Here is a 21,644-nt window from a genome sequence, read left to right as displayed (position 1 = left end):
TGTTCGTTATACAGACCGTGCAAATGTGAGGTTGGTTGGTGGTAACAGTCCTTGCAGTGGAAGGGTGGAGGTTCTTCATAGAGGTCAGTGGGGAACAGTGTGTCAAAATTACTGGGGTGTGCCTGATGCTGCAGTGGTGTGTAGAGAAGTGGGATGTGGAGAGGCTTTAAGTGCAGTGTATAATGCTTACTTTGGACAAGGATCAGGGAAAATCTGGATGGATTATGTGGACTGTAGTGGATCAGAGTCCACGCTGAAGGACTGTAGGTCAAGTGGATGGGGTAAACATGGCTGTGGTCATAATGCAGATGCTGGAGTTAGATGTTCAGGTAAGCTGCTCCATACATCATCCTGTTAATGCACCACCGACCAGACTTTCATTCATTAACATCATATATTCAATTTAAAATAACTGGTTTGTAACTTGATTTCAAATCATTTCATAAACAATTAATTGATAATTAGTATATTTTATGGTCTAAATGTATTACTTTAATCCATTTATCCAATTTCATTCATTAAAGGACTTCCAGTTGCTTTATGTCTGTATCATAATCAAGAGGGATGTTTTATGTTTTGTGTAAATATAATCAGAAACTATAAACTATGGACGATTTACAAGACTTGCTGATGGACCTCACCTGTGCTCTGGGAGGTTAGAGATACTCCATGATCAGACGTGGATGTCAGTGTGCGACGCTGCCTTTGACCAGCAGGATGCAGAGGTTGTGTATAGAGAGCTGGACTGTGGGGCTCCTGTACAGGTGCTGGGAGCAGCTGCATTTGACAAAGGAGACGCTCAGATGTGGAAACAAGACATTCAGTGCAGAGGAAATGAATCTTGTATTCGACACTGTCTGTCATCAACTTCAACATGATTTGCAAATTGTTCTCATGACAATGCTGTAGGGACTGTTGTGTTCTGAGTATAAATATTTTCCAAATCTTTGTGTTAAATAGACTAAAATTGTACAGAGCCTGACATTAACAGTTGCCCAATGCCCAAGTTTTAGAAATATACTTTATAGATTTCATCACTGAATTAAATTTATTTGTGTCATGCAGTCATTTTTTGAGAAATAAATGGTCTTAAAATATATTTTTTTTATTTTAATTTTAAAATGTGTCAAGTGAATACCTAACTGAATAATTTGCTAGAAAATTAAAAGATTTCAAAATAACCAAATATTTGAAAATGAACAGTCAGTTATTTAATTTTATTTACAGTAAGTTTGGAAAATGCAACCTGGCACTACAAAAAGTGTAACACTACAGTAACATACTATTTTAAAGCAAAAATGTGATTGTAAACATTACTTTAATGTGAAGAATTACAGTATCTTTTAAAAGTAACATGTCCTTTAGCATTGTTTGTTTTATTCATAAATGAGTTTAACTGCTCTTTTACTTTTGTTTAACACTTTTTTTTTTTTTTGCCCAGGTTATTCTGATCTCAGACTGGTAAATGGCTCAGACTCCTGTTCTGGTCGAGTTGAACATCAGTACTTCAGTAAATGGGGCACAGTGTGTGATGCATGCTGGGATATGAGAGCTGCCAGTGTCCTCTGTAGACAGCTGAATTGTGGGATTGCTGTGTCTGTTGTGGGATCAGACTGGTTTGGAGAGGGAAGTGGTGAAATCTGGGCTGATGTGTTTGATTGTGACGGGAATGAAACAAAACTCTCAGAATGTTCCATCTCTTCATGGAGTCGAGCTGAATGTTCTCATAGACGAGATGTTGGAGTCATCTGCTCTAGTGAATTGTTTTCATTTATTTCTTCCTTTAATTATGTTAAATGTAATATTGATGTAAATTTTCAAACTTGCAATATCTTAGTAAAATGCCAGTTCTTCTCTTCAGATTCCTCTCTGGCTCTTCATGATGGTCTGGTGCGGTTGTCTGGAGAGAGACAGTGTGAGGGGGAGGTGGAAGTTTTCATCCATCAGGTCTGGAGGAGAGTTCTGCTGGACTCCTGGAGTCTCACTGAATCCTCTGTGGTCTGCAGACAGCTGGGCTGTGGCTCTGTGCTGAACTTCTACGGCTCCTCTTCATCCAGTCCTGAACACAGTCATGAGTGTGTGACGGGCTTCCAGTGCTCTGGGAGTGAAGCTCATCTGGGGAACTGCAGCTCTCCACAAACTCTCAACTGCAGCTCCACACAACAGCTGTCAATCACCTGCCTTGGTGAGAACAACAACATCTGGGCAGATTCTTCAGTTGTTAGTGATCAATAATGTGTTTTTCTTTCTCTGAATATCAGGTCGTGGGTCCATCAGGCTGGTGGGTTCTGGGGGAGACTGTGCAGGGAGGCTGGAGGTTTTTCACAGCGGCTCATGGGGGACAGTGTGTGATGACTCCTGGGATATTAAAGATGCCCATGTGGTGTGCAGACAGCTGCAGTGTGGAGTGGCCCTCAGTAACCAGCAGGTACCAGCCTGGTTTGGTCCTGGTTCTGGACCCATATGGCTGGATGAGGTGGAGTGTGAGGGGAATGAGACGTCCCTGTGGAGCTGCTCTTCTCCAGGCTGGGGAAAACATGACTGTAATCACAAGGAGGATGTAGGAGTCGTGTGCTCAGGTAAATAGTGAATAATAAGTATGTTAATAAAAAAAAAAAAAAAAAAAAAAAATCATCATTTCAATAACCTTTATGTGTGTCTGATGAACAAGCTTATTCAGAAGCTGCTTGGTATGAAAATCAGGTACAAAGCTGACAACAACTAGTGCAATACTGTGCAATACAATGGCAATTTCCTGCACTACTTATTTAAAGGCACAGCAATGCCAATGAATGTTATTACAGATTTTCCAATTTTCTCTATTTTTAGTGAATATTTCACATACAGTTTACAACTAATTGTAAACTTAAGTCAGTGCATTTACTGAAGTCAGTTAATTCGTATGTCAACACAGTTAAGCGCAGTTATTGGATTACATTTTTGCCACCTTTGAACGGTCTGTAAAATGTGCATAAAATATATGTAAACACATTTTGCGAATATTGTTTTAAATGTATTTTAGTTAAGTAATTTTGACTTATGAGGAATCTGAACCTAATCAAAACCATTAAATTATTTACTGTTTATATTTCTAATTAAGAATGGGTTCTGTAAGATTGATTCTCATCCTTTTCGATCTAGAGTTTAAAGAGATCAGGTTAACTGAGGGCTGTGAAGGGAATGTGGAGGTTTTCTACAATGGATCCTGGGGGAATGTGTGTTACAACCAGATGGACAGAGACACAGCGAGTCTGATCTGTCAAGAGCTGAACTGTGGAAGATCTAGCAGTGAACCCAGATATTCAAATGGAATGAAGCTCATAACTGGCTTGATAAACTTAAATGTCGACGACATGACTCCACTTTATGGCAGTGTCCATCTTCACCCTGGGGACAGAATGACTGTGATAATGAAGTGGCCAAAATCACCTGCTCAGGTAAGATGATATTTAAGATTGTGTGACATGGTCATGTATGTTTAAAATACAGCTGTTTTATGTCTTTTAATGATTTATAATCTGTTCTGTAGTGAATGCATTTTTAAAATACTTTTTCATCTCAGATGTGGAAAGTCCTGAGTCTCCTCGGAGTCATCTGATGTGCTCTACATCTCCACACTTGAGACAGTGTTCAAGTAAGTTTATTATATGCTTGTATTCTTTTTCATTCATCTTCAAGGATTATCTGCTATCTTAAATAGTATCTGTCTGTATCAACATTGAGATTTTTTATTCATTATTTGAAATTAACCACAGCATTAAAGGCCCATAGATCTAGTTTTAATGTGTTTTGTTGTAAATGTTGTGCTGAAGCTGCTCAGTGCTGGTTGATGTGTGTGTTTTAGATCATGTTCCTCTCAGACTGAGTGGAGGGGAGGGCCGGTGCTCTGGGAGGCTGGAGGTGTATCATAACGCTGTGTGGGGCTCAGTCTGTGATGATCAGTGGGACATCAGTGATGCTCAGGTGGTCTGCAGGCAGCTGGGTTGTGGAGCAGCACTGAGGGCTGATGGGAATTCAGTCTTTGGTGCTGGTGAAGGTGTTGTGTGGCTGAACAAAGTCGAGTGCAGAGGGAATGAGATTCACCTGTGGGACTGTCCTCTCTCCCTGAAAAACCACACTGACTGCTCCCACAAAGAGCACGCTGGACTCACCTGTGCAGGTCACAGCAAAACACTGAGGAATATTATTCATTTTAACAAACTTTAGAGCTAATAATTTATGCATATTTAAATCAGTAATGATTTTTGACATGTTTTGACAGATTTGTCAGTGTCCACTACTCCTGCCACAACAACATCAGCTTCTCCTCCAGTTTCTCCTCCAGTGCGCTCAACATCAGTCACTCCTTCACAAACTCCTCCAGCAGAGTCCCCTCAGTCCTCCGTCCCCCCAGTGCTTGTGATTGTACTGGTAGTTGTGCTCTTACTGCTCTTAGTGCCACTGCTTATACTGATTCAGCAGAACAGAGTGATGAGGAGAGGTAGGAGAGATCCAGAGACTGTCATATTGTGTCTTATTCAGTGTGTGATCAGTCATGTGTTGTGAACTGACAGCAGGTTTGTCTGTCTACACTCACAGCTCTCTCTAAGAGGAGACACAGGACGATGACTGAGGCCGTTTATGAGGAGATTCAGCACAAGCCCACTAACAGACACAGTCTTTTCACTCAGAGGGGTAAGTCATGAGCCATGAATCTGATTTAAAGGTGACCTATTATGCCCCTTTTTTGCAAGATGACCAATAAGTCTCAGATGTCCCCAGAGTGTGTAGTATGTGAAGTTTATAGCTCAAAATACCCCACAGATAATTTTTTATAGCTTGTTAAAATTGCCACTTTTAGGGTAGGAACCAAAACATGCTGTTTTTGTGTTTGTCCCTTTAAATGCAATTGAGTTAGTGCTCCCGGAGCCTTTTTCAGAAGAGGGCAGAGCTTTAAGAGATCATGCTCCAGCATACCGGCAACAACAAAACAGGACAATCTCACACACTAAAAACATCAGAAACTCTCAGTCCCACTTGTGATTATGAGCTTGACAAATTTGCAGCTGACTTCACGTTGCTTTCATATTAGGGCTGTCAAATGATTAATCGTGATTAATTGCATACAAAATAAAAGTTTGAGTTTACCTAATATATGTGTGTGTACTGTGTGTAATTATGTATGTAATATAAATAACAATACATTCATGTATAATTTAAATATATATTAAATTTATTATATTTTTATTTAATAATATTTATATAAATATATATATTTTATTTTTATTATATAATTTATATTATATTTAAATAAATATAAATTGAACATAAATATATATAAAATATATATTGTGTTAATATATATATATAATATATTACACACACACACACACATATATTAGGCAAACTTGAACTTTTATTTTGTATGCAGTTAATCAGAATTAATCATTTGACAGCCCTATTTTATATGCAAATTTTAATTGATTAAAAAAAAAAATGAATGGGTGGATTTTTACCATTATCGACTGGTTGATTTCACACACTGCAGCCACACAACTGTTCAAACACTTTATAAAAGTGATTTTTGCATAATAGGTCCCCTTTAATGCAGTTAATAAGAGAGTCTGTCAGACAGTTGAAGTTCATCTATTGTTAGTCCTGTTAAACCTCCTGCCTCTGTCTGTCTCTGAAATCGTTTTGCTGATGTTACAGGATGTTCTTGTCTTGTAAACTGGTCATATCATTCATTACTTGTATGGTAATGGCCTCATGGCCAGCAAGAGCATTTGATCTCTAATAGTATTTACTTTGATGTTGAAGAGATGGTGAATGAAATCACACCGGAAAACTATGATGATGTCATCACTGATGGACTGAAACCAGATCATGAGACAGGTGCAGTTCTGTACTGTAGTTGTAATTCAGTGGGCTAGATTTATTAAACAGGGCAAATAAGCATGAGAATGCAATCCTATAAAATGCTGATGGGAGTGGAAAGTTCTGCGATTGATCATCTGACAATAAGCAAATTAAAGAACATCAACGCAGCCAGGTCATCACTAATGTTTCACTGCATGTTTTGCATTTAGAAAATCCTGACATTTTTTTTTGACAAACGAGGGTTTGTGTTGAAATAAACTGTTAGTAAATCTGGCCCTATATATGTTATTCTAGAATCTATATATCAAATTAAGAAAATATGCATTCAGGTTTGTTTTGTATGATGGTATTTGACTCATGTTTAATTTGTAGAAGACACACCTGAGAGCTATGATGATGTCATAACCCTTGGACACAAATTTGATATTAAAGGTGTTGTTACTTTATATCATTTTTTAAAAAACATTTTCTAACACTTTAAAGTGTTTTAAAGTCCTTTTAAAGTGATGCTCAGTATCAATAAAATGCTAACTTTGTTCTGTCTCTATGTCCATGTGTATGTAGTGGACACACCAGAGCATTATGATGATGTCATCATTAATAGACAGGACTCTCAAGGTGTAACAGGTGAGTCACACAGAACCAGATTTTGCTTCTATGAAATATTGAACATGTTTATACCATTAATAAGTCATTATGGCTTTATCAGGTTTAATCTAATAGTCTCAGACAGTCATGAGGAGAAAGAGATCAATGACACAAGCTGTGTTACACATTACAATGTGAGGTTTTATTTCACATGTGTTTCAGAGGGAATCAGGAGGAGTATGATGATGTGAAAAACAGCAATGAAGATGAGAAAAACCTGTTGGGTAAGTTTTTGTCTCATTTTTTCCTTTATTAAATAATTTGCTAAAATAAATGTCTCCATTTTAAATAATAAATACAACATTTAAGATGATATATTTGCTTTGTTTTTTCATAACAGACTATGATGATGTAGGGGGAGGAGTCACACAATGAGGGCGGGCCTCTAAGTAGTGGCCACACCCACTGCTTTGGTTCATGAAATCACAATTTTACAGCTTCTAGAGTTGGGTTTAAATAATCTTACAGCTTCAGGTTTTAAATGACTTTTTACTGATGAGTTCACTATAGCTTGCATTTTGTAAAAATCAGTTGCTTTGCCCAAGTTTAAATTTGCTCTAGTACCATTTCTTTGCTTCTCTTTTTTTTTTTTTTTTTTTTTTTTTTTTTTCTTTAACATTCACATTTTCACTGTCATTAAAAAACACACACATAATAAAAATGAATAAACTCATATAAATGTAAATTTTCTAATTTGTCATTCTGTGCTTTATTCATTAATGGATTATTTATGAATAAAACATTATAACCAACAGGTTACTTGCTGTGAAATATGCTGGCTAGTTTGATTTTAGAGTTAATAAATGTACCCTTTGATGTTTTTGATATCCCACTATCATGCAAGTTCAATTTTGTGCCGCTTAAAAATACATAAATAAATAAATAAATAAAAAAAAAGTCATCTTGTTACCTTTGGTGGTCAGTTTGTGTGTAAATGTATGTTTTTTTTTACCTTTTTTTTTTTTGATGTAATGTTAAAATATTCGCCTAGTTATTACCAAAGCTGTCTCACGTCTTGTAGATCGTTGAACTGTTATACTGCCTCAAACATCCGTCTGAAATCAATTTTGTGAGATACTATGTGTAAATGCCTGCAAGTCATTGCCTGACAGGACAGCCAGGCAATAAAACTCAGCTGTCTTTAGATGCAGAAAAATAATATCAGAACTGTGGAAGATCTGGTGTTGAATCAGCTCATACTGTAACTGACTGGATAAAGTAAAATGTTAAACGTGTTAAATGTTAAAATGTTAAAGTCTGTGGCAGTGTCCTTTATTTTGGGCACAGTGAAAATGGACTGTGATGAGATTATACAGACATAATTTTGAATGCTTTGCATGTTTTTAAGTAAATTTGCTTTGACAACAAAAGTACATTATTTAAAATATAAATCCGTAACAGTACTGTTACATCGTGGTGGGGTTAAACTGGTCCTGGTAATAAAAAAAAAAAAAAAAAAGTTTCAATTATAAAAGCACCTTATTTGTGAATCTAATAATTGAAAATATTCTCTTTGCTAAACATGTCATCTGTGACTAACAACATAAGTCTCTCTTATTTTTCTTTAATGAATTTTAAAATAATGTCATTATGAACTTAAATTCTCAGTATCTCCCATCACTCAGACCTCAATGAAGCACTATTGCTTTGCTTTGTTTCAGGCTTTTTACCAAAACATTTTACCACAATACAAATGTATGTTTGGTCAGAAAAAGAACATTGATATTTTTATTATGAAAAAGAACTGAACAATTTCTCTTCCAGTAAGTGTTCAACAATGAAACTCACTCTCCTGTCCTAACACAAGGACAAGACACTGATCAGCTCGTTTCTGGCATAAGTGTTTTGCTGCCATCTATTGGAAGACTAACGCATTGCAGTATGAAATACGCCTGTCTAAGAAAAAATAGTGTTTTGAAAAATAGTCAATAACGCATTGCTACATTTATGGTACAAGCCCACATGCTGAATACTTGCTATACTGAATGAAAGCTTTTTATTTACATTTTATGATATGGATTTAAATATCCTTTAAATTAAATTACATTTTTATATAATTAGTTGGTTAACAGGGTTGCATTGTTGTGCTTAATGATTGCAGTCAACACTATAAATTGAGAAAATTGAATCAGATTAGTTTTCCTATCATGATGTATAAATTGTTATTTGCTTAAGTAATAATGAAGGTATTTAGTAAATTTCCTACCGTAAATGTATCAAAACTTAATTTTTGATTAGTAATATACATTATATTTTTTGCACCCTCAGATTCCAGTTGTATCTTGGCCAAATATTGTCATATTTGAGTCAAATGTCATATTTGTCATATTGTCAAATCTCAGTTTGAAAAAAATTGACCCTTATGACTGGTTTTGTGGTCCACTGTCACATATTGATATCGTCAAACAACTTTTGTTGTAAATAATAACTTAATGTGTGTGTTTCCACAGACAGGCCAGTCTGAATGAGGCAGCTGAAAGGTATTATGGGAAAGCAGCTGATTTAAGACCTGATGTAAGCACCTTCTTTAGCCATTCTTTTACATGCATTAAATATTTAATAACAAACTTCTCTTTTTATTTGTTCTTTAAGATTAAAGCAACGTCTTTCATCATAATTGTTGTCTATACTGTTATAGAATGTCAGTTTTATTTCTATTTCTATTTTTTAAACCTAATTCTTTAGCCTTATCCTGATGATCTATTTCTGTGTATCTTTCCCAGCATCCAGCAGCTCTGATGAATCTCGGGGTGATCCTCCATCTTAATGGGAAGCTGAAGGAAGCTGAGAGCAACTACCTCCGTGCACTGCAGCTCAAACCAGACGACCTCATCACTCAGTCCAACCTCCACAATGCATCTTTTAAAAAGTCACAAAAAGTCAGTGTTAAGAAGACACAGAGGTGCTATTGTTTCAAAGCTAGTCGTTATACTTATACACACAACATTTTGTTGTTGGCTTTTCTATCTTTTTTGTTACTATTATTATATTAGTATTAAAAAGTAAACTGTAAAGACAGACAATGCTTGTAGTAGAATTCCTTTTGATCTTTTTATCATTACTATTGTATTGTATTAAAAGGTAATGCATTGATTGCATGTAAAGTACGCAGTTTTTTTGTTCTGAAGAAATATATTTTTCTTCTGTTTTGGAACAGATAGGGATGACAGCTGTATTTTTGTTCATTTTTATTTTGGGGTATATTTGTTACAGCCCAGTGAAGGAGCAGAGACAAGCAACGCAAGATAAATGAGTATCAGCAACAAGGAGTACAATTCATTTTCATTTATTGTGGAAGTGTTCAGATAATTTTCCCCTAAATGCCACAATACAAGCTTCCGAGACAGAAATACTGCTGACTTTAAGAGCTACCATAGCCTAACAAAATAAAAATGAACAAAAATACAGGCAACAATTAAAATAGCTCTTGAAGCTGGCATCACACATGAAGCAATTAAAGTCTTCACCTTATAAGTTAGAAAATAACTCATGGTCCATTGGTAATATTAAGGACTAACTTGACTGATGTGCATATATTAGTAGGATTATTTGCAAGTTACAACAGTGCATAATGGATTCTAACATGGTAACTGAGCTTAAGAGATATCTTCTTGTGGAGGAATATCCCAAAAATGCTGACAAACATCAGTGTTGCATCATAAAGAGGAGAGCCTCAAATTTCTGCATGATTGGTAAGGGAATAGCATAAACTATAAATCAAATAATTATGTGCAGTGTTTGCTGCCTGTAAATTTGACAACACTTAATAAAATTAGAGTGCTGTTAATGGTTTGTAAAACCATGGCAATAAAGCTACTTGAATCTTAATTTGTTAAGTGCTGATTTAGTCACTGTTCATGTAAGCACAATTATATATTTTGAAATATAGCCTTGATCCCAAAAATTACAATACAGTGTTCTTTGATAACTTTGATAACTGTGATCAGTAAGTCATTAGTGAGAGTAACAAAATCGTTTGTCCATATATATACGTATACACACACACACACACGTTGTGTTTCCATGTTTTATAGGGACATTCCATAGGCGTAATGATTTTTATACTGTACAAACTGTATTTTCTGTCGCCCTACAGCTACCCTACACCTAATCCTAGCCCTCACAGGAGACTGTGCAGACTTTTACTTTCTCCAAAAAAAAAAAAAACTCATTCTGTATGTTTTAGCCTGTTTCAAATGTCCCCACAAGGTCAAAATTTAATGGTATTACTATCCTTGTGGGGATATTTGGTCCCCATAACGTGATAAATACCAGGTACACACACACACACACACACACACACACACACACACATATATATATATATATATATATACACGTATATATATGATAGAGAGATAATGATACTGAGTGAATGCTCCTGACACAGTATACATCAAATACTTTTACTGCAAACTCTCTAAATTCCAGCCTCAGCCCAATCAAAAGTACCAGTACTTACTTAGAAACCTATACAAAGTAGCTAGAAAGAAATGCTAATTTTAAAAAAATATGTCAGATGGATTTAGGGGCTTTTGCATCTGAACTCTGAAACAAACAAAAAAGATACATGCAAGGACAGATAAATTACCTGAAATGGTTTAATTGTGTCAGGAATTTTCAAACACATAACAGTGGGGTCACAAATTCTGATACCCCTTTTAAATAGATTAGTAGTCTGTTTTTGTGACATTAGCTTCATGAACATTTTTAAATGTTTCTGTTGCATACAAGATGCAAAAATATGCTGCTCTGCAAACAATTGGATTGTGTTTTATCTCATGAAATAATTTGGTTTAATAAGCCTGTTAAATAACCAGAATTTCTAAACAAACATTCCACACAGCTACTTTAATTTTTATTTATTTATTTAGCAGTTAAAGAAACTGCACAAACATATATAGGAGAACATTCAAGAGGATCTACAGTAGCCTGCATAACACTTAAGGTTAAAACATAAGCAGAGGGAAAAAAATAAAAATAAAATAAAATAAAATAAAAAATAAGAGGTAGATTTTTATAAATGTAAAAGTATTAGAAAATGAAAAATAAATACAAATTATTTAATGTAACAGCTATACTGCGCATATTTAGACCAAAAATCTTTGGATAGCCTATAAAATAAAGGAGGTTACACATTACCAGACTGTACTGACGCGCTCATACAATGTGCAGAGGCGTCAAGCCCGTTCACGCGCGAACATTTTATGAACGTGTCACAGATCTCACCTATATTTTAAAGTTACGCTGTTTGCGTACCCAATCCGCCTGTGTGATCGAGTTTAAACCAAACAGTGACAACAGCGCCTACTAGGGTCACAGAATACGATGGTCACAGAATTTGGTGTAACACCGGCACCTCTGCTGATTCTTATGATTGGATTTGAGCTGTGTGCTGATTCAGCACTTATTGAGAGATATTGGTGGAACTGGTTAAAACTTGAACTAGTATGGAGGTAGGGAATGAAGATGGAGCCTTTGTGAAGTTCTGCTTTGGACATAAAGATCCCTAAAAGTGTAAAAGAATAGTAAAGTGCACAAACACAGGAAGAGATGGTTTTTGCATCATGCTGGATTGTATTCTTCTGAGAGCACTGACCATATTGTATTTCAGTGATTATTTTTTACCCCAACTGAATCACTTTTTCATATTCTTTATTGACTAATGTAGCCAAGTGGAGAAAATTAACAAAAGTTAATGTTAAGCATAAATGGGTTGTGGCTCCTTGTTGGTGTTGAGACACTTGCTTTGCGGCGCTCCAGCATGTAACACTTGTATACCAATCTCAGTATGACGGGAGCAGTGAACCAGTGATGGAGTACTCGAGTCCTGGACTCGGACTCGAGTCCGACTCGAGTCACTATTCTTTGGACTCGAGTCCGACTCGAGAATCCACTCTCTGGACTTGAGACTCGACTCAGACTCGAACCCTGGTAATGATGACTCGACTTGGACTCGACTCGGACTCTTCTTTGGTGACTCGGACTTGGACTCGGACTCGAACACTGGGACTCGAGACTCGACTCGGACTCGACAGTTGGTGACTCGACTACAACACTGCAGTGAACGCAACTAATGCTCTGAGTTTTGCACCAGTAGTCTGAATTGGGCAAGGTAAATGTACATCTTTTTATAGTAGTTGTGAACAAATCTCATTAAATATGTACGTGAGCATAGTATGCTAATAAGAAATGTTCCGTAGATTGTCTTTACGGACGTTTATTGATTGCATGTGCGAGGTGGATCAGGCTTGACCACGTTTTGAACACGTGCAAGGACTGGGTATGTACAAATAATGTTAATGCAATTTCATTTAGTCGATTTAAAGCCCAGTGTATTTTCCAGTTTAACGTGATTGAAATATGCATGTTAAAAACCGTTATGAGTGTTCCTAAAACATTTTTACCCTTATAAAGTTGTTAGAATGTACTAAAAAAATTGTTTCTTTACACTTAACATGTAATTTCATGAAAACTGTGTAATGGTAGGCTAATTTATTGTTGTCATTTTATTCAAATATTAGCCTCTACCGTATTTCACTTTTATTTTACTACATTTCATTTCGCTGTAATTCAACTCAGAAAGGCTGAGTTTTCCTGTAATTAAACCTTGAAATTTTTGATGGTGGTGAATATTCCTGGACTGTTTCTGGGATTTTTGAATTCACTGTTTGATCTCTTGGTTTTTGTCAAACAACCACAACAGAGACATAAGTCATTTAATTTTTTTTTATTAAAACTTTTGCATTATCTAATTCTCCCATCGATCGCTGTCCTTCCCAGAGACAGCTGTCAGAATAAAGCCCTCTGAAAGTGATTTTTTTGTATCCTGTGCTGCTTCCTTACAACCCACAGGCCACACTAAAAAGGTTGAGATTGTCATTATGCTGATATTTAAAATGCCTCTTCTTAATTTATTGTTGAAAAATGACAGTGGTTGTTAATAGAACTTAAATTCTCAGTGTCTCCCATCACTCAGACCTCTATTATGAAGCACTATTATGTTGCTTTGTCTAATTTCAGGCTTTTACCAAAACATTTTATCACAATAAAATGACTGTCTGACTAGAAATAAAGTCATTTAGAGTCATTATTATGAGAAAAACCAAACAATTTCTGTTCCAGTAAGTGTTCAATAATGAGAAGCGCTCTCCTGTCGTATCACAAGGACAGGACACTTATCATCTCGTTTCTGGAATAAGTGTTTTGCTGCCGTCTATTGGAAGACTAACGCATAGCAGAATAAAGCCCATCTGGTAACCTGTCATTAGAATAAATAGTTTTTTGCTGCCAACTTGTGGTTGAGTAACACATTGCTATATTTAACGCACAAGCCTATGTGCTAAATACTTGCTGTAGTAAATGAGCGCGGTTTATTTGCATTAGGACACTGATTTTTGTGCCATTTGTGACCGTAAATATTACATTTGAATGAACAATTCTAAAATCTAATAATAATTATAATTATAATAATTTTCCAGACTACAATAATATAAAACATTATAAATTAATATGATGGAAGAAGATTACTTACTACTTTTCCTGTCATGGTGTAGAAATTATTTAAGTGGCATGTCTTAAGGAATTTTTGTTTATTTATTGTAAGAGGAAAATGTTAAGTTTGAAGTGAGCAGTTATCAGTCTCTGGATCTCAGCAGGTGCTGATGCTGTAAATATCCTGGAGAGCTTCCTCTCTCTGAATCCTTTAATGTCTCCTTTATGATGTGTGACTATTTTTTGCCTCTGGCAGGGGTGTGTGTGTGTGGGTGTGTGTGTGCGCATCCTCAGTGTGACTTGATATGCAGGAGGAGGAGTCCTTTTCTGCGGTGACGTTCTTTTTATATATGGTGAAAATCAGAAATGCCTCTTGTGATTTGTCAGTGAAGTTGTTTGATGATTTCCTCTGTTCTGTCAAATAAGGTAATGATGAATGTGATTGGAAAATTTTGGGGCTTGTGCTCTTCTCTTTAGGGGGCTGACAGGAGTCAGTTTCTTTAGTGTGTTTGAGGGAGCAGAGCTTGTACTGCATTTTGAGCTGATGAAATAGTTCATTGAGCAGGAGATGGAGAGCTGTCTGATGCTTATATTTCTGTGCTATATTTTAAAACTCATCACTTCTGGTAGGTGTATGCTTCAAGGAGCTAAAAAGTAAAATAATCTCAAATCAAAAATTTATATGTAATAGTATTATGCTGCAGTTATGCTGTAATATATTTGTTAAAGCTGACATTTTCTTCCTGTTATTTTATTTTTTTTTTATCTTTTTTTTTTTTATTCCCCTTTTCACTCGCTCAATCTGTTATTTATCTATTGCACTAACAGACACTGTGAATGTGAGGTTGGTTGGTGGTCACAGTCACTGTGCTGGTAGAGTGGAGGTTCATCATAGAGGTCAGTGGGGAACAGTGTGTGACGATGGCTGGGATATGGCTGATGCTGCAGTGGTGTGTAGAGAACTGGATTGTGGAGAACCTGTAGATGCTCTGAGTGATGCTCACTTTGGACAAGGATCAGGACCAATCTGGATGAGTACTGTCTTATGTACTGGACGACAGTCAACACTGAAGGACTGTGGGTCATTAGGATGGGGTAAACACGATTGTGATCATAGTGAAGATGCTGGAGTCATTTGTTCAGGTGAGCTGTTCCAAATGATTACATCACTGAAAATTATCATCAACAATTATTAAATCACATAATTAACTCACATAACTAACTAACATAAGCTAAATGTGCGCACACAAAATACATCTAACACACATCTACAAACATCTATAGCTTTTAGAAACGTTGAAACATCTAATAGCATATCTTATCCATGAGTACTTTTAACCATTTATGCACTCCTCAATGTATAAACCCCTTCAATATTAAAGAAGTTTCTGCTCCTGTGAATGAATAGATATATAAATAAGATAAATAAATAAATGTATGTATTTGTGGTTTTATATTTTATTCCCTCTTCCATTGTTTTTGTTTGTTTGGTTGTTTGTTTGTTTGTTTGTTTTGTTCTGTTTTGTTTTTCTCCATAAATAGATTTCTGTTCAAGTGAAAAGAATTCCACTCATGTAGACGTTTAAAGTTATCACACAAAATATCAATATTTCCTGCAATGTATTTATGAATGTACTTATTATTATTATTATTATTATTATTATTATTATTATTCATCATCATCATCATCATCATCATCAAATTATTTAAATGATTTGTGTTCTTTTAGGAGTCAGGCTGGTTGGAGGTTCTCGCTGCTCTGGGAGGTTAGAGATACTTCATGATCAGACGTGGATGTCAGTGTGTGACGCTGCCTTTGACCAGCAGGATGCAGAGGTTGTGTGTAGAGAGCTGGACTGTGGGGCTCCTGTACAGGTGCTGGGAGCAGCTGCTTTTGGCAAAGGAGACACTCAGATGTGGACACAAGAGATTCAGTGCAGAGGAAATGAATCTCAGATTCACTTCTGTGTCAACATCACCATCACATGAAAACAATTGTTCTAATGACAATGATGTTGGACTGGTGTGTGCAGGTAGGAATTAATTCTGAGAATAATTTTTTTTAAAAAATTCTTTTTTTTTTTTTTTTTTTTTTGTGTTTTTTTTTTTTTTTTTTTTGCATCTTTGTATCTGCCCAATATTTCTTTCTCTCTGTTCTCTGTTCTGTCTTTTCATCTCTCATTCTCTCTGTTCATTATACAGACCGTGTGAATGTGAGGTTGGTTGGTGGTCACAGTCGCTGTGCTGGTAGAGTGGAGGTTCATCATAGAGGTCAGTGGGGAACAGTGTGTGGTGATTACTGGGATATGGCTGATGCTGCAGTGGTGTGTAGAGAACTGGACTGTGGAGAACCTGTAGATGCTCTGATTGATGCTCATTTTGGACAAGGATCAGGACCAGTCTGGATGTCTCTTGTGTTTTGTACTGGATCAGAATCTACACTAAAGAAATGTGGGACAATAGGACAGGGTGGACAAAGCTGTGGTCCTAGTGAAGATGCTGGAGTCATCTGCTCAGGTAAAGTTTTAAACATGTCCTTATGACGAGCCATCTACCCTAAATCAACCTCTCATTAATATTTATATATTTTTTTTTATTTAAATGCTGTTTAACTGTTCATTTCCAATTTTTTAAATTGGTTTTCCTTAATCATGCATAAGGCATAATGAATATTTATAAAGAGTGCTTATTGGCTGACAAACAATGATGAAAATTATTGCTAAAAAAAAATTTTTTTAAACCAGATTAAAAAAAAAAAAAAAAAAAATTCAGTATATAATAATAATCAGGTCTAAAATGTACATCATGTATGTGTGTGTGTGTGTGTATGTATATATATATATATATATATATATATATATAATATGTGATATTACAGTGCACAGCATAAATACACCCAAGTACACCCCCTCTTAAATATAAAGATGTATTTTTTTTAATGATCACTAATACAATTCATGGAAAGATGGCAAAATTTAAATCTATTAAACATATACTTAATAAAAACAAAATATATGCCAATATTTTCTGTAAGATAAGTAAATTAGCCAATTTTGTTTAAAAGAAGGATTACAGAAATGAGTACTCTAGATTTAATTCAACAAATGTATAATATTCTAGTGCTTAGCATGTCCTCCAGAACCTTAAGTATACTGCTCTGACCCTTCTTGGCACTGAGTGTACAAGTTCATGACAAATTTTCACATCTGTCCTGTTTAACTCCTGGAGAACTACCTCCTTAAATGCCCTGATCTTTAATGGGTAGTTTTGCTCAGCTCATCTCTACAGAATCCCTCACAGCTGCTCAAGTGTGTTAAGATTGAGTGAAATACATGTCCACTGAAGGATTTTCACCTTGGGAGAATGAATATCTGTATTGTCATGCTGAAAAAATGCCCAATAATGCAGGGAATGAGGGGAGGGTAGAATCTTCAGTTTCAGTTTTTGTATTACATCACACAGTGGTGTGTGAATTCAGGACAGCATTGATAAAGCGCAACTCCCTCACACCTTCAGCACTCATACATCCCTATATAAGAACTTTGCTACCACTAAACGTCATTGTTGGTATCAGGCACTTCTCACTGTACTCCTCCTCTAGCAACACCAGAACATTTTGGATGCTTTTGGATCCTAAATGATTGACTTGGTCTCTTAAGACAAGAGTATGGATTCCCAGAAGTCTATATTTTGTAAATATGGGCCTTGGAAGAGGTTAAATGAGTTTATTGTGCTTTGGCTACAGCAGGTAATTCTAGTGGTGACAACAATCATGCATGTCACTTCTGGAGGTTGTACTCTGTGAGATAAAGTGTCACATAGCTTTTGCTGGCTCTGAGACAAGCATGGTATTTCTTCTGCTCTTTTTCTAGCAAAAATTCACATATCACTAAATGAAAATTTAAGTTTAATGATTATTTCAGGCCTTGTCATTGCCTTTTTCTGCTAATTTTCAGTCACAATGGCAGTTCTCACCCTGCAAATTTTCATTGTGACAAACAAAGTATAATTCAGTTTTTAGAGGTTTTGTAAGTCAAAAAAATTGTTTGTCTTTTTGCAAAGGTGGGATTAAGCGTACTGCACTTCCCATTCATATGGTATCTGTACTGTGTGATTTTTCAATTCATCGGCGTCAAGGCTGCTTGGTTAAAGACTGATTTAGGACATTCAGCTGCACTGATTTTTGCAACACAACATTTTATCACTTTGATAAGAAAATCTTATTTTGCTGAATAATTTTGACATTCTTTTTGGTAATTGATCAAGCAGGCTTGTTGGAACATTATATCTTTAAACTCTAACATGTCTCCTAAGTAAAGAGTGAAATTGCTGCAATTTAAAGTTTTAGAGGGGGTGCACTCAACATTTATCACTGTAAGAAAATCTTAACACTCAATAATTTTAGGTTATAATGTTAAAATTGTTACCATTAGGTTTCATGAACAGACAAAGAGTCATCATTTTAAGTTTTAGGGGGGGGGGATCATTTAATCTGTAATGATAATGTTAACATTTTTACCATTAGGTTTCATGAATGGACAAAGAGTCATCATTTTACATTTATTAATCTAGGGCAATGATACTTTCTACATTTCTGAGTAATAGTATATTTATTTAATGACACTATCTTAAATAAATAAATGTTTTAAAATAATTTAAAAAAGTTAATTATTAGGTTGTGATACCCAATGCATTAAAATGGTATTAACCAACTGAACCATATTAAGTGTTTTTTTTTTTTTTTTTGTTTTCAAATTTTTTTTTTTTTCTTTTTTCTTTCTTTCTTTGTTCAGGTGTCAGGCTGGTTGGAGGTTCTCGCTGCTCTGGGAGGTTAGAGATACTTCATGATCAGACGTGGATGTCAGTGTGTGACGCTGCCTTTGACCAGCAGGATGCAGAGGTTGTGTGTAGAGAGCTGGACTGTGGGGCTCCTGTACAGGTGCTGGGAGCAGCTGCTTTTGGCAAAGGAGACACTCAGATGTGGACACAAGAGATTCAGTGTAGAGGAAATGAATCTCAGATTCACCTCTGTCCAACATCACCATCACATGAAAACAACTGTACTCATGACAGTGATGTTGGACTGATGTGTGCAGGTTGGAATTAAAATGTAGTATTTTTTCTGATTTTAAGTGGTTTTTCCATCTCACCTTGATGTTTCTTTCTCTATGTCTTTCAATATTTCTTTATGGTTCATTATCTCTGTTCAATATACAGACCGCCTGAATGTGAGGTTGGTTGGTGGTAACAGTCGCTGTGCTGGTAGAGTGGAGGTTCATCATAGAGGTCAGTGGGGAACAGTGTGTGATGATGGCTGGGATTTGGCTGATGCTGCAGTGGTGTGTAGAGAACTGGACTGTGGAGAACCTGTAGATGCTCTGAGTGATGCTCATTTTGGACCAGGATCAGGACCAATCTGGATGAGTTTTGTCTTTTGTACTGGATCAGAGTCCACACTGAAGAACTGTATATCAGCAGGATGGGGTAAACAGCTTCAATGTGATCATAGTAAAGATGCTGGAGTCAATTGTTCAGGTGAATGAGACTGATCTTCAAAACATTTTTTTTCACTAAACAGTCTTGCCACTCTTGCCTTGTTTATTAACCATCTATTATCAAATTAAAACAGGGGCATTTAAAGCCAAAATAGCACTTTGTCTATAATAGGTTGTTGTTCTTTCCTGTGCAAACACAACACCTTTTCTTTCCTTCTAAATATGGCTTATTACATAAATGAAGACTGTAAATTCATGTTTATATGAAAGGGATATTTGTGGTGACTAGTTATCTTTGGATATCACATCTGACAACCTGTCACGGCACTAGTGTGTTGTGGCACATGGGGAAACACTGCAGTACCACCAGAGTACTTCAGGTGCCGGTGGTCCACTGCATTCTCCACAATACAACACTCAAATGGTTCAACTTGTTGTGCAAATTGTGTTTAGTATAAATTTTGTGTGTGTGTTTTCTTTGGAAGGGCACAATTAATAAGTGAATTTTGCTCATTGGCTTAAATGTCATATGTTTTTGGTATAAAATGTAACCTGAATGTGATATTCATTTTGTCTTTTTCTTTTAACAAATTGACACAATTTCATTAAATTCTAAAAATCTATTTAAATCTTGTGCATATTACATATATACTTAAACTTTTTAATAAATCTGTTTTGTATGGTTTTATTTAATATGAACAGATCATACTAATTCCAGACTTATTAATGGATCTCACCTGTGCTCTGGGAGGTTAGAGATATTTCATAATCAGACATGGATGTCAGTGTGTGACGCTGCCTTTGACCAGCAGGATGCAGAGGTTGTGTGTAGAGAGCTGGACTGTGGGGCTCCTGTACAGGTGCTGGGAGCAGCTGCTTTTGGCAAAGGAGACACTCAGATGTGGACACAAGAGATTCAGTGTAGAGGAAATGAGTCTCAGATTCACCTCTGTCCAACATCACATGAAAACACCTGTTCTCATGACAATGCTGTAGGAGTGGTCTGTTCTGGTTGAGTATAAATATTTTCCATATCTTTGTGTATGTAAGAGATTATATACAACTATGTACACAGAATACACATGTTGCTTTTTAGTTAATTGCTTAGAAATATACTTTATAGATTTTAATCACTGAATTGTAATTTCTTTATAGTCATGCAGTCATGTACATTGAGACATATACAAGCATTCTCTAGGCAGAATATTTTTTTTTATTTTTGTTATTAAAGATGTGTCAATTGGCAGACCTAACTGAATAATTTGCTAGCTTATTATACAAGATTTCAAGCATAACCATATATATCACAATGAACAGTCAGTTATTTAATTTTATTTACATTGCTTAAATGCAACCTGGCACTACAAAAAGTGTAACACTACAGTAACATACTTTTTTTCAAAACAAAAATGTGACTATGTAATTGGTTACTTTAATGTTGTAAGGTTTACAGTATCTTTTTAAAAGTAACATAGCTTAGCATTGTTTGTTTTATTCATAAATGAGTTTAACTGCTCTATTTACTTGCCTCATGTTTAACACTTTAAATAAACTCTTATGCCCAGGTTACACTGATCTCAGATTGGCAAATGGCTCAGACTCCTGTTCTGGTCGAGTTGAACATCAGTACTTTAGAAAATGGGGCACAGTGTGTGATGCATGCTGGGATATGAGAGCTGCCAGTGTCCTCTGTAGACAGCTGAATTGTGGGATTGCTGTGTCTGTTGTGGGATCAGACTGGTTTGGAGAGGGAAGTGGTGAAATCTGGGCTGATGTGTTTGATTGTGACGGGAATGAAACAAAACTCTCAGAATGTTCCATCTCTTCATGGAGTCGAGCTGAATGTTCTCATAGACGAGATGTTGGAGTCATCTGCTCTAGTAATTGTTTTCATTTATTTCTTCCTTTATTTATTATGTAAAATGTAATATTGATGTAAAGCACATTTTCAAACTTGCAATAATTTAGTAAAGCATCAGTTCCTCTCTTCAGATTCCTCTCTGGCTCTTCATGATGGTCTGGTGCGGTTGTCTGGAGAGAGACAGTGTGAGGGGGAGGTGGAAGTTTTCATCCATCAGGTCTGGAGGAGAGTTCTGCTGGACTCCTGGAGTCTCACTGAATCCTCTGTGGTCTGCAGACAGCTGGGCT

The 21,644-nt window shown here is 35.9% G+C and overlaps 1 pseudogene; it reads left to right on the top strand.

The window, feature by feature from the left end:
• The window catches only part of LOC127160730 (uncharacterized), a 53,007-nt pseudogene extending 32,495 nt beyond the window's left edge, over positions 1-20,512 (top strand).
• The last annotated feature ends 1,132 nt before the right edge of the window (positions 20,513-21,644 follow it).

Source organism: Labeo rohita, unplaced genomic scaffold (assembly GCF_022985175.1).
Source record: "Labeo rohita strain BAU-BD-2019 unplaced genomic scaffold, IGBB_LRoh.1.0 scaffold_443, whole genome shotgun sequence".
NCBI lineage: Eukaryota > Metazoa > Chordata > Actinopteri > Cypriniformes > Cyprinidae > Labeo > Labeo rohita.
Note: the sequence above shows the minus strand (reverse complement) of the source record. Positions and strands in the feature narration are given on the sequence as shown.